Genomic DNA, 12608 nt, shown 5'->3' with positions numbered 1-12608 from the left:
CAAGGATTCTAAGGGTAACGTGTCTTGTCCACGAGTCACAACAAGCCCTCTGCAGATCCCCTATGCCATCAGTGGAAACAATCTTCTCACTCCCAGAATAATAATATATAATTACAACAATAACAACAGCCTTGAATGAAACACTGGCAAAGATGGGCAACATCGCCCCATGTGTACATAGAAGGTGATGGTATGTACCCTTGGAGGGGTGGGTATAACCCTGAATAAAGATATCTGGTGTGAGGAGTGACGCTGCGCCTCTTGTTATCTCTGCAACAGATCTGGCATGACGAGGAAACACAAGCATCATTCCTGTGGTTTATCTCTTTGCCTTTCTTTTGACATCCGCCTGTATGTACTAGGCTCAGGGCAGACAGACACTTTGTAGGATATCTGCTGTCCTCCATCAGAGAGAGAGAGAGAGACAGGCAGCTACTACTATATGCAGGCAAGAGAGACAGCAGGGAATTGGAGCAGTCTAGAGCCTTCAATAACAGAGATATAAGTATAGAGAGAGAGAGAGAGAGAGAGAGAGAGCGGGTAGCGGAGTGCTGAGACATGTCTGATAGTCGGAGGGAAGGGAAGTCCCCTATACCTACTGAAGATCTCCATCATACAGGCCACATCAAAAGAGAAGATTAAGGACAAAGGGAAAACAGTGCAGAAGGAAGCAAGCGTTTAACAAACAGAGAGAATTGCAAACATTAGCCTGACAGTGCCTCCATTTATGTAACATCATTGTAATACCAATGACTAGAGCAAGAATGCTTGCTAATAAAGCTATGGAACCTATGACTGAGAAAGCTTTACTCTTGGCTATCCAATCCTTGGTAGAAGAACCTGCTTAAAAGTATGAAATAGCTTTGACCAACTAGAATCATGATCAATCTACAATCAGGAGATACATTTGGATGAATTTCCCAGAAACCCTCAGCAGAAACATTAACAGACATGGAATTTTCTTGTTAGCTACATGTTTACACACTTTAATTAAAATTAACGGTATTGGTAATGTTGCTCAGCTGATGTCCAGAGTTCTCCTGTTGAAAAGATGAGCTTAGACCATCCTGAATTTCCATGTTGGTTGAAGCTGGTTGGCTGCTGGCGTATCTAGTTGGAAAGAGCATGCTGTTCTCCAGCAAACTATAGGCCAAAGTTTTAGCTTAAGCTAGTTATGAAGCCTGGTGGGGACACTAATAGCACTATAGCATCCCATCCCTAAACAAAACAAAACATATGCTGATCATCAGGAGTATTTGGTTTACAGGGATGGATCTTTGGCCAGCATGCTACTCCAGAGTCTCCAAACACTGCAGAAGACGTCTCCTGAATGCCTCTCTCTATTCTCTTTTTACATTTACATACTTGATTGAGGACTTTCTCAAGCCAGAAGAGAAGATTCACACACACTGAGTGTTTTTCTGAGAGTCTTCCAAAGAGCCTGATCAAACAGCAGTCCAACAAACCCACAGGCAGTTGATGATCATAAATCTAACCTTATCAGTTGTCACGAGTAAAAACTGTTTTTCCTTTCTGTTTTCTCTCTGGAATGAGGGAGCAGGTCCAGGGTCATACCCGAGATCCTGCCAAAGTGCGGGGAAGGAAGACAAGACTCCTTGGGATGTCTAAGAGCATCCATCCTTAAAAATGCTATATTCTGCAGTTGTACAAAGACTCTTCCAACCATTAATTAATGTGCAGTAAAGAGTATCCACACTAAAAAGTGGCTCTGATACCCTCATACCTGTATATGACACATAGCCTCTGCAATAACATTCTGCTGGAATGCTGGGGCAATCCTGCAGAAAGATGGATGCCGTGTAAGCAGAAAATAACACAGGATGACAGCAAGGAAAATAAACAGTCTGACAAGCCCCTAGGTGTGTGCGCAAAGGGGGCGGGAAGTGGCACCTGCAGTCCTATAAAAAAGGTGTGAACAAGAATGAGTCTTTCTCTGCAGGCAGTGCTTGAAGTGTCATCTGCCCTCTGCCCAGATCCCTTTCATATTGAGCAAACACGGACAAAAGACCCAACATGGCTATAGAAGAACAGGTCACAACTGGTACAAAAGTAGAAGCCTGAACTTTGTGGATAAGAAACAAATAAACTTAGCAGTAAAAGATCCACAAAATGGATCTTATTAAACAAACAAATGAGTCGTATGGCTATGGTTATTAGGCAATGCAGAAAATAAGGACACACAAAGCAGCAGAAACATGAGGGGCACCTGAAGGAGAAAGAGTGAGACTGAAAAACAGACGACAGAAGAAAGTGAAACCGTAAGATGAGCAGAAGAGTGAGTGAATATCTTTTCTGATAGTCTGATCTGACCCTATGTGGTAAGGTTGATACTCCTGCCGTATCCTGAACCTGTCCACACTCGCCCCCCACAAACCCTGACAGAGGGTCCATACATTCCACAGAAAGAGAAAGAGATGAAGGAGAACAACAAAGTACAGAGGCTACAAAAAGAAAAGAAAAAGAAATGTGACAAAATAAGAGAGGTGGAGTAAGTAAGTGAGAGAAAACGAAAATTGAGGCAGGAACAACAGGAGGTAGAAGAGTGAGGGGAAGGGAGTGCCAGTAGGGGGGGGGGATTCATCGGGAGGTGAATACTTGCCAAACCTCAGCTCATTTCCCCAGATAATGCCGACAGACAAACTCATACTGTCTGAACCTTGCTTGTAATCCTCCCAGTCAACTGACAGTGCAATGTCTTGACTTTGTGCAATCAGAGTGACCTGGCAAGCAAAACAGATCAGGAAAGGGAGAAAGGCTAAGAGTCTGGAAAAGGGGGTGGGAACCAAGGCCCAGTACAGATGACCCAAGTTCAGCTATAACAGGCTACTACTGGTCCAAGTGGCAGGAATGAGGGCAGCTCCAGTCCATACAGATGGGACTAATGAATGGAAATACTGGGCCTCTGAACTGAGCAGTGATTAAAGGGCGCAGACATTATTAAAAAGAGAGAGAGGAAGAGAAACAGGAGAGAGAGAGTCAGAGACATATGTAAGGTAGTAAGCATTAAAAAGGGAGCATTTACTCTTTCTTTTACCATAAGCTGAGATGGAAATCAAACTGCAGTTAGGCAGCGCTTATCTGCATTAAGAAGGCTCAAAAGAAAGGGCAAACAGAGGTTAACCTTCAACTGCTTTCTTTAGTGAAAGAGTCGTGAGTGTGTATGTGTGTGAAGAGGCATTACATCAGGAGTTTAATGCTACTTCCCCGGACCGGCCTCCCCAGCTCTAAAACTCAGCTTGTCTCTGTTGACAGGAAATTGTATCCGAGTCTAAACAGCACAGGCAGCCCTGGGGTGAGATGCTCATGGGGTGACAGGGCACAGCCTGGATGACCATGGCGTAGTTAACGGTGAAAGGAAAGATGGGAGGGGAGGGGAGAAGACAGGAATGAGAGCAGAGGCCCCAGGGATCAGACAGTCACCTCTAACAAAGCACTGTTTACCTAGAACACACACATCTCCTTCCCGCCTCTCTCCTCCCGGGGGGATTCTCAGCAGAAACAACCCCGGTATACCTCCGCCTCCTTCCCATGAGTGCCAGGCCTCAGACCAGGGAGACAGTGCTAATTCCTGCCCCGGGCAGCTTGGCCTTGGTCACAAACACTCCACACACAAATCACCTGGTGAGACGGGGTGGGAGGGAGACCCTTAGCCCCAGTACAGTACAGAAGAGCCCTCTTAATTGGAGTTTGTTCTGTGGCATCTTGTTTGCCTGGGAATAGGAGGAGGAGGTGGTGTGGAAGGGGAGGTGGTGACAGAGGAGGGGTGCAGAGGTAAGGGGGCTGTTTCCCAAGGTTTTCAACAACAGGGATTAGGCAGAGGACTGAAACTCAATAGGGTCGTCTCGGACACTGGAAATGGATCTCAGGATATCCCGCCGCACAAGGCCGAAGCCAAAACTGCAGAAAAGCAACACGCATAACTAACAACACCCACGGTATTGTGGTAGCTACAGAATATCCTTCCAGCTGAGTTCACAGCTAATCAGAACCCTCAAGGGGACGTTTGCACACAGGAAGGGTACTTCTAAAGGAGAGGAGGAATGTTACAGACAGGAGAGACAGCGGTTCTGTCTGCCCAGAGGGTGTGCTGAGAGACAAAGTTGATAGGCAGGCTGTGCCAAGAGTGTCTGATTCATCAGCCAAGCAGTGGAGGATGAGAACGAGTGTGTATGTTAGGCGGTTAGAGTCGGCAGAGCATTGGATGACTTCTCCGGTAGATGCCAAGCGCTCAAATTCCAAAAGCTTTGACTTGAGAAAACAGTAACATGTCAGAGCCGTGGCCTAGATATATGCACACGTTCCAGACACTGTGGTGCTCATGTAAGAAATGTAAGTTTTAATGTTGACTGTACCCAATTCCCTCTAGATGCTCTTGCAAATTTAAAGAGTCCACTTTTTGAAAGGATGGCAGCTGCAGAAAATTTGGAGGCAGCTAGTGGTTTTCCTATCTCTGCTTCAGCTCAGATTCAGTCCTCCCTCGCCCTCCTGGATTCCATCACCTCTCCATCACCATGGCAACTAAACTGGACATACAGCTACACAACAGGTCCTGCTCAGTGTCCCGCCGATAGATCTTTGGCCTCCGACCAAAAGCACTCACAGGGCAGGGACATATATTTGAAGTTGCGATTCAAAGCATGCACAACACAAAAACAAAATGACAGCAGGATTTGAAATCTTCACTGGCAAATAATGAAGACCAGGAACATCACTCTAACATTCATGCTGGCCAAAGACCCAAGAGTGCAAGAGATAAAATTCATAACTAGATATGTACTACAAACTCAACCAAGAAAAAAAATGTAAAAGATAAAAATGATCAAGATTCATTGTGAATATTTGACTAGTTTAAGGGTATAATGCTGTCCCTTTTCAACTCTTGGGCTTTCAAAATTGAAAAATTAACCTCACAGTACAAAAACAAACAAGATGTAAGAGGCTGTGAAGGCTGAATTATACTTTCTGAGTGTGTTGAAACCCCCCCAAAAACATAAGGCCAACTCTCTGCCTTGTATGTACAAGCTTGAGGGCTCTGAAATAAATATCCACTCCAAACATTGCCTCTGACTGAATCTATTTAGGTTGTCTAAATGTTTATCTGTCTTGTCTTGTAGCCCTCTGCAAGCCAAGAGGTCATGTTTTCCAGTGCTTCCAAAATAACAAAACAAATTGTGTGGTGTGAGTTCAACAAACGCGCTTGTCTGAATTGCTATCACTGGCTGTCAGATACTTGAACTCTCCATCATATTCAAGCTTCAGCTGTTCTCTTATCCTGAAGGTGAGCAGATTCGGGGCAGTGGCATAAGACGGTGCAAAGATCAACATAACCTTAATAAAATGTCAAAATAATAATAATGATAATACAGCTTGCACTCACTGCATTTGCAGTATACTTTCCCACCATTGGAAAGAGAGCGGTAGCACAACAGATTTGGGAAGCTTATGAAAGGCCTCATTCAGAGCACCAATGGATGAGGCTTTACAGACACATACCAGGAAGCTTGTTTGACCAAGAATCATAAATATTATGCATCTGCCATCCTGTATCTTAATCTAATCTGGGTTGTTCTAAAGAGTTGGGTCAGAGGCGTAACAATGCAGGCCTTTCTTTGGGCTTACCCATGTAATTAATTCCCGTTTCCTCAAGCAGTTGAAAAAGACTCTATAAATGACCGTTTAACTTTGTTCCCCAGAGGGGCTGCCTCTTCCCGCGTTGCGAGGTTCAAAATGGCACTTACAACCACAGGCCTCACAGTAGTAGTACCCACAGTGCCTCAGGCTCTGATCCACCAGTTATGCTGCCCTTCCAAACAAACAATCTGTTTGTCAGGAGCAAGGGGGAAGCCAGCCATGGCTGCTTTTGCCTTAATATAGTACTGCTGATCTGTTGCCTGGCTTGGGCACTGGGCTACAGAGAAAACCCATGTCAGATGTCGCATATGGGCAGCAGTGTTTGAAATAGAACGCTGTGGTATAGCTGGGCTCGTACTAAAGTAAAAAAAAAAAAGAAAAAAGATACAAGGAAGCGTTCTGGCTGCTCTCAAGGCTGGACTTAGGACAGGATCTAGTGAAGAAGGGGCAGTTCAGGAAGTCTCAGAGAAATAAATCTTGAAAACAGGAAGGTGTTGAGGATGCAGAAAACCCCTCCTACATTCTGCACAGGGTCAGGGTTACCCTGTCTTTTTTAAATGCGGGAACTGTCAGCAATGTGTAAAGTTCAGAAGTTCACCCCAAACATTACAGTCAATTGGGTTTATTTGACTAACAACAGCTAAGTGTGCATAATTACATAAAGCAACTTCCTCAGCAATAATTGCCATCAAAACATGCTTATTTAGAATTTAGCTAATACCTGACACACTAATTTAAAAAGACACTTGAGGTTTCTTAAAGCAGAAGCTCCTTTAAACACTTGGTTTAAACAAAAATCTCAAATGTCACAGAAAATCAACAACCTGCTAAAATAAAAATAGATCAGGGAGAAAATATACTCATTCTTCAAAGAAACATGTTTAGTCGTAAAGCACAACACACAATAAAACTTTTTTGGATTTGTTTAAAGTAGTAGTTCACCCAAAGATGAAAATTATGTCCAAGTTGTTTTAAACATGTATGAATTTCTTTCTTTCTTTTAAACACAAAAGAAGATTTTTGATGAATGTGGATAACCAAACGGTTGCTGGTCCCCATTGACGTCCATAGTGTTGTTTCGTTAAATACTATGGAAGTCAGTAGGGACCAGCAACATGTTTGAAACAACTTGAGGGTGAGTATATGATTACAGAATTTTAATTTTTTGGGGTGAACTATCCCTTTAAATGACAGCACGCATCTAGGGTTGTAACGATATACCGGTATGACAGTTTATCACGGTTGGAACGTGCATGCTTATCATACCATAAACATTTGCATATCTATGGTTTTAAAAAAATGAAAAAAAAATAAATAAATCTCACCCACACATATGCAACTTATTTTTGTTCGGCTGCTTCATATATATATATATATATATATATATATATATATATATATATATAAAAATATAGGGAGATTTCAATACTTTCATTAAAACGGTTTCAAGTTGTAATAAAAGTTTTATTCACATAAATAACTTATTCATTTAAGAGTCATTGTTACTGATAAGAATTGTTTAATATATACCGTGACATTTTCTGAGACGATTATCATACCGTGAAAATCTCATACTGTTACAACCCTACACCCATCACATGAGTACACTTCCTGTACTATTGTGCTGTTAACTTGCATGCGAGAGTCAAAGTACATCTTTGATGCACTAAAAGCTAGACTATTGGAATTGATGGTACCAGTCATTTACTTTCCATGCTCCTGATAAAAGCTGTAATTCTTTTAATTCGGTCCTTGCAGTGCCACAAAAGGATAATGACAAAGCTGGAGATTAAAATATTTTGATATCTGGCTCATAGAGGATCCAAAAGCATAGTTTTTCTGTGCAGAAAGCCAATTAATTATGCGCTAAAACTAGGGAGTAGATTTTAAGGATGTGTCTACGTTTTCTGTATAACTCTACGGACATTAAAAGTATGATGGGCAATGAATCACAAGAAACCAGTTCTTATTGTTGCCTCAGACCAGTGGGAAATGACCTTGGCGTCTAGAGAATTCCATTGTGTAAGGAGCATTTTTTTTTATCTGTTGAGCCAAAAACAAAACCTGTGCAATATACCATTCACCCAATGTACATAACTGCTGGACGGTATCCATCACCAATACCAGGGCCCTAAATCACAGCAAAGCTTTGGCAGCCAGCCGTAATCCGTCTCCAGTTCCTACGGCAATCCAGAAGGACGACGGCTGTCAGCTAACCCGAACTAATGAGACCTGCACTTCAGGGATTAAAGGCAATTATTCTGGGTGGTGGGCCAACTCGGTATCACTGTAGTTATGGTATATGTAATGTACCATCATCAAATCTTACACCTCTATGAAATCCTTTATACTGTTCGAAATCAGACGTCATGGTCCCAATTAAAAATAACCTCAAATTTGTTTTGTGGTTCCTCTAATCAGAACGGGACCGATTATGTATGCAGTGTGACGGAATGCTTGCCACACCGCATGACCACATCTGTCCTGTCCATGGAATGAAAGTAAGGCGATTTATTGAATATCCACCATATATTCACAATGTATTTTGGCTACAAATATTAAAATATATTTTAAAGATATGCATTTATTTAGAAATATTGTCCAGCTCTATGTGAAAATGTATTTCTTCATCTCGCCATTTACGGTCAACGGCTAATCTTGGAATGGTGCAGAGAGTAAAGATCATCGCCCCAAGCTAAATAAACCTTCAAACCACACAGCCCTACAAAATCACTTTCATCCCTCCCAGCCCAGGGCGGGGGTAAAGAGAAAGCTGCCTAACATCTGTTGGGCAACAGAGGCAGGGCAGAGGATGACTCCCTAAATACACCAACTTTCGTTCAAATCTCCCACGCCAACACGCCTGGACTGCCGCTCAAAGCTACTCAAAAACATTCATCACTCATTTTTAATGTGCATTTACATTCTATCCTGCCCACAGCCCAAACACACACAGATGGAATTAAAAAAAAGCATGAAACTTCATCTGAACTGCTCAATCCACTTCAATGAAAACTCGCCCGCCTCTTCCGCCCCAGACTGATCTCTCTCAACAAGCACCATCCTAACTACTGAGACAGAGTTTTTGCTTGCTCATGTATAGATCTAAAGCAGCGTTTCCAACCCACAAAGTGCGACAAACTACGACAGACCACCAGAATGACTGGAAAGGCCATCACCGGGTCCGAATCATTACACATGCTTACATTCAAATTGGCCACTTAGCATACCTTTTCAACAGCCCCATGTGTTTATCATTACCCAGAACCCTCTAAACGGCCAAACATTATTCTAGCGCTCTAAATAGAACTGCAGCGTTTAGCTCCATTCTGCACTGGATAACCGATGCCCTGCTAATGATTTATAAATGCTCGTAATTAGCGAAAGCAACTCTGATGGGTCATGACTTTACAATCACAAAATGTCATCAAGTCATTTAATTTGGAAACCAAGAGGGCTTGATCACAAACGTGCAAAGAAACAAAATGGGGAAGCAAAAGCAATTGAAGATAAGTAGGCCTACTTCTCGATCCAACTTATCTAGAAAGATAAATGCTAAGTTGTGCAAAAAGAGTGACCTCAGAAACTAGCAATCATTTGACTGAAGGATAGGAATGAACGGAAAATGCTCACACATCCCCCTCCAGGACGAAACAAAACTGAGCGCGGGTTCTCTGAAGGTACCCACCTGTGGCCCAAAGCCTCAATGAAAAATATTCAGGATGATGTTTTTTGGAACGTCAACTCCACCAGATTCTAAGTGCAGCCCCTATGTAAGAAAAGTCTGTTTGAAACAGTGGAAGCATACGGGCATCATTACATTCTAGTAGCAGACAGAAAATGGAGATCCCATTTGAGATGTGGGAGCTTAATAAACACTATCGGTACATGATCAAAGCTACTGGAGGAAAAAAGCAGGAGACTTTTCTTTTCATCCTTCTCGTTTTAAGCTGATAGAAAAATAACAACACCGTTAAAGTACAATCATATACATGTCCCACAAGCTACACAAAATGTAGTAAAATACTAAACTTAATGCGGTTAAACTACAGTTAAGTGTTAGGTAAACTGTAGTGTTAGACAGGAACCAATTTCGACAGCTCCAACTGTGCAAAATGAGATTTTGTTGTGTAGTGATTACGAGGAGATAAGCATACGTTTAATCCATCAGCACAGTTGTCTTTCTCGCCATATTTTATTCTGACAATATCGTCTGAAGAATGAGAGACAGAGAACGCCAGCAGGTGAAAGAGAACAAGTCGGATTATACGTGACCGAGCTTCAACATTCCTGCCTGGACAAAAATAAAGACATGATGATAAAAGTTCACTCCGCTGTCCTACAGTCTCTCATCCTCTGTCTACGCCTTTCACACGTCCCATAAAACACTGCAGCGTAACTGCATAGCAATTTTCAGCTAAATGCATGGGGTGGTAAAAAGCTGTGAATGTAGCAAAAATGAAAAGAAGTCACATTCTTACATTCATTCATTACACTTGCTTTTCCTGGAAAATTGTGCCGGTATCTTGAGATCTCTTTCTCTCCCGAGCAGAAAGCATGAGGGCTTTGTTACCCAGCAGTCTTGTTGTCCTAACCTCTCTGATCACACAAAAGACACTCACATGCCACATGTAGGCATCCATTTACGCCTCTTTAGAAGCAGAACATCAAAAGAGTCATTACGCCCACAGGAGGAACAATACACAGATACAAACCTCTATCTGCTGCTGGAATCATAAACATCAGTATGCAAATAAATCTTTTTTTTTTTTTTTAATCGCCTACAAAAGCTTATGCATTTAAATAAATAGACCCAAGATACATCAACCTATCAAATACAAAATGTATCATCTATTCTGAAGTACACCGTGACTATTACGAGACATTTAATATGAATTTGGGTTGGTTTAAACTCTACAGAGTTTTACCTTTCAGCAGAGAGGTTTTTATAGAAAAGACACATTTCTTTAAATTATTTGAATCAAATAACGATGAGAATCTTTTTCCAGAACAAAAAACCCATGGATTCTGTCTCACAGGTATCTCATTTCAAAGAGCCGAGCGTTTGGGGTCTGACTAATACATACTGTGGGGTTTGTTTTCATCAATTGCTATGATCAAACTGCAACAGTGGTAAAGAAATTACCATTTTTCCATGTTAATAAAGACATACAATTAGAAATCCATAAATGACATAAAGTGGATGTCAACTTAGACATTTCAGAGAAAAGCCAACTAAAAGCACGCTATTAAGTGATTATGCACACCACTAGAAAAAGTTGCATTTACATACAAAAACATGCATTTAACAGCCAAACCTTTCCTATAAGAGACTCCAGAGCTTACGACCAGACTAACAACCCTAACAAAACACGTGTCACAGAGAAAAACTTGTCTGATGGTTTTAATGATTTCATATTTACGGAGATAACTCTATAAGCGCCCCCAAGGCCAACAGGAACATCATGCTGTTTATACAGTTACAGTTATGATTAAAGTCACTGTCAGAATAATAGAAACCTAAAGTCAACTCAAACTCAAAACTGAAATGTTTCATTCATGGGACAGTTTTTTTCTGCTTGCCACTTTTGAACAGTCTGACTCTAGATACTTTGTTTCAACACACTTTGGGAAAGGAGTGTTCGTGCATTCCAACAAAATCTTTCACGCTCAGATTTTGTAAACTTTTATCTGCAATTTATTTCATAATCTGGTTCCTCATATCATACTTGTTTAAAACTTTAAACGTTGTTTACAATTTTGCATTTGCTTTGTGCACTATTTTGTTTCCGGTCTTTAAAATTTGTTTCTACTCTTTACACTTTTGTTTATATGCCCTTTAACACTCAATAGTTTGAAATTTGATTTTTACAATTTAAACTTAATTTCTACACTCTTTACATTTTGGGAAAAGGATTGTTTATGTTTGGCCAAACAACACTTTTTCACTTGGCACTTTACACCTATGCATGACGCTTTGGCATCTAGACAGTTTACAGTGAAGTCGAGTTTGGTGTAAAACCTTCTGCACACTTCAGCCTGAAGGGGAAAGGATCTTCGTGCATTCCCGAACAAAACAAAAGTCATTTTTAACACTTGACATTTTACACTTCTCATGCATGATGTCTGCGGTGCAGACAGCGGCGTCTCGTGCAGGAAAAAAATGAGTGAATACACATGAACTGCTACACTGTTACACTTCTCACAGCACGCCACGGTGGGTGAAGACTCTCTGAAGTTTCTTACCTTTCACAGGAGGGCAAAAGCTGCTGGCAGCCGGACACTCTAGCAGTGAAACACATTCTCTTGATGGCAGATCCGCACGGGGCCCTCCATTAGACGCGGGCGCAAAGTGCAAAACAACGGGGGAAAATAGTAACGACACGCCGTTTCGCTGGCTTTCTGTCCCAGACGCGTGAACACCGCGGAGTCAAAGCTCAAGCCTTCAGATCCCGGTGAAGTTCGTAGTAAGTGAACCCTACTCGTCTGTTTCACTCTGTCCTCTCTTTTCCCTGCACACGTTCACTCTCTCTCTACTACTACTACTGTCTTTCTCTACACACACGGAGAGAGAGAGAGGGGATCATATTGCTCAGCAGCTCGTCAGAGCAGGAATGTTCCAGCCCCACAGCAGCAGGGCAGAGCTTCAGTCTGCAGGGGTTGCCGTACTGCTCTGTGTGTCTGTGTGTGTGTGTGTGTGTACTTAATGAATATTACCAACACACCCGCCTGCACCCCTACAACCACAATCATCCTCAGCCTGAATTTGTTTCTAACTGGAATTCTTTTCACTTTAACATTTATTTACATTTAGTTCAGTAATATTTAGTTATTTTATTTTAATATAATATTTTTAAATATTTTAATATTTTAAGACCCTGTACCACAAAACCAGTCATAAGTAGCACGGATATATTTGTAGCAATAGCCAACAATACATATGGGTCAAAATTATA

The 12608-nt window shown here is 41.7% G+C and overlaps 1 protein-coding gene across 1 annotated transcript in view; it reads right to left on the bottom strand.

Annotated features, from left to right (window-relative positions):
* The window catches only part of LOC306843309 (cell adhesion molecule-related/down-regulated by oncogenes-like), a 40561-nt gene extending 28230 nt beyond the window's left edge, over positions 1-12331 (bottom strand). Inside the window, exon 1 of the mRNA XM_079374702.1 lies at positions 11899-12331. The gene's annotated coding sequence lies outside the window, so the exon portion shown is untranslated. The remainder of the gene's footprint in view (positions 1-11898) is intronic.
* Positions 12332-12608: the final 277 nt, after the last annotated feature.

The sequence above is a fragment of the Barbus barbus genome (assembly GCF_936440315.1).
Source record: "Barbus barbus genome assembly, chromosome: 23".
NCBI lineage: Eukaryota > Metazoa > Chordata > Actinopteri > Cypriniformes > Cyprinidae > Barbus > Barbus barbus.
This window is presented reverse-complemented; position numbering and strand designations above follow the sequence as displayed.